Source organism: Dermacentor andersoni, chromosome 1 (assembly GCF_023375885.2).
Source record: "Dermacentor andersoni chromosome 1, qqDerAnde1_hic_scaffold, whole genome shotgun sequence".
NCBI classification, from domain to species: Eukaryota; Metazoa; Arthropoda; class Arachnida; order Ixodida; family Ixodidae; genus Dermacentor; species Dermacentor andersoni.
The window spans coordinates 344,157,451-344,159,566 of NC_092814.1; the positions used below are offsets into that span (position 1 = coordinate 344,157,451).

General features: G+C 43.5%; 1 non-coding gene across 1 annotated transcript; it reads right to left on the reverse strand.

Moving 5' to 3' along the window:
- Nucleotides 1–508: 508 nt before the first annotated feature.
- TRNAV-CAC (transfer RNA valine (anticodon CAC)) lies at nucleotides 509–581 on the reverse strand. The gene has a single exon. It is a non-coding gene; the product is annotated as a tRNA-Val (tRNA).
- Between the last annotated feature and the right edge of the window lie 1,535 nt (nucleotides 582–2,116).

The following is a 2,116-nucleotide window of genomic DNA, read 5'->3' on the forward strand; positions in this document are numbered from 1 at the left end:
CGTTTGCAAACAGTCAATTTTTTCTTTTACTGTAAACACAAAACGTTCATCCTCAAGAAACCTTATATTAAATTTCCATAGTTCCCAGTTGAACTTCGACCTTTTGGTCTTCGTTCCTATTGTAACCATTACTATGCAATGATCGCTGAACGCAACGTTTTTAATCAAGTAGTCTCTGCACATTGGGACCAGGCCAGCAGACGCATAAACCCTGTCAAGTCTTGCATGACTTGCTTGTTGGAAATGCGTGAACTGCAGACGGGCACCTTCTGATAGAGCACTCCCGACGTCTTCTAAATTGTGCTCCAGGACAATTGCATTCAAAAGTAACGAGCTCTGGTTTCGAATGGTCGCGTTAGTAACTCTGTCTTCAGGCATGCATACGCAGTTGAAGTCACCCATCAGAATAATGTATCACACCACGGGAACGGAGCACGAAGAGGGCTACTTCGTTCCCTCTTTTCTTCGGCGTATTCGCGATCGCAAAGAAAACAAAAGTTTAATGCACTGTTCCCGCCCGGAATCGAATCGGGGGCCTTGCGCGTGTGAAGCGCAGGTGATAACCACTACACCACGAGAACGTTTTTTTTTTTTATTACCGTTTTCATAGTACATACAAAATATACACACTTTACAAATGGTAAAAGTGCCACCAGTCTTTGGTGTGCACGTGGCTTTAAAAGTGCCCAAGTTTAGCAAGCTCGTTCAATAATCTAATCCGTTCTAGTTTTTCATTTTGAGCATCGTAGACTTCTTTTATGTAACAGACACTTTCAATAAAATATTCACGAGTACTTTGAGCATGTATATCCGCATGTCTAACGGCCATGCGCGTGCGCCGCAGGCTGTGCAACCCTAATAACATAAACATGTCGTAAGGCACTCCTCCTTCGTTTTCCGTTGGGAGAAAACGGATGCCATAGGGCGTTATCGGCAAGTCTTTCTCTAAAGTTCGCTGCAGGACGTCCCAGTGAAATAAGGCGTCCGAGCAGTCTATGAATATGTGTTCAATTGTTTCTTGCTTATGGCATAGTAAACAGTCTAAAGGCCAGGGAATAAAAATACCTTTTTCCTGAAGCCACGGTTTTACTGGTAGTGTATTGGAATGTAGTTGAAAAAAGAAAAACTTTGCCGATGGCCTGACAGGCATACGTTTTACCATTTTCAGCACATTTCTTTCAGTACCTAAACTGAACATCGATCTGTACAGCGGTACTGGCAGTACTACATCAATGAAAACTTTATACAGACGTTTTTTAGGAACGTGACTGAGGTATTCCATTGAAAAGCGTACCTTGAGAAACCGAAATGCCCATATCACTTCTTTGAGAAATCCGTTCATAGGGCCACTGTTAGCTACACTAGATATAATGAATTCAGGAAGAGCCGTACCTAGTCTCAGTTGCGTCACATTAATGAGGAAAGGGTCTTTTTGGTCTCTAAGAAACGCAAAACGAAATACTATCTGTTTCAAGAACAGATGTGCCAGTCCAAGCCCTCCTGTTTTGACGGATCGAAATAAATTTGTTCGACTGGTTCGCTCCCACTTTGACCCCCATACGAACACTGCCAGTACCCTATGCAAACGGTGCACGTGCAATCTAGTCATAGACAATGCTTGCAATACATAGCACACTTTTGCAACGGCGAATAAATTACAGACCGTCGCGCGGGCAAACATTGAAAGACTACGGCCACCCCATTTAACTGTTTTTTTCTTGGACTTTCTTTGTTTCGTCTTCCCAGAGTCCCCCAGTCTCCTTGTAGTGCTCAAGCGGCACCCCAAGATACTTTGTCGGCGCAACGGTCCACTTCACATTCACAAAAATAGGTGGGGTGTTTTCCCATGTTCCATGCCATATTCCCGGGCACTTATCAAAGTTTATGACGCTACCCGTCATTTTACAGAACGATAAGACGTCCGTTACCGCGGTCGTGACACTTTCCTTATCGCTACAGAACAAAGCAATATCATCCGCATATGTTAGCAGTTTTACTTCCGCTGACTGCAAACGAAAACCTATAATACTGTTGTTATGAATAATTTTTCTGCAGAATGGCTCAAGGTATAACGCAAATAATAAAGGACTTAAGGGGCACCCCTGGCGCACACTTG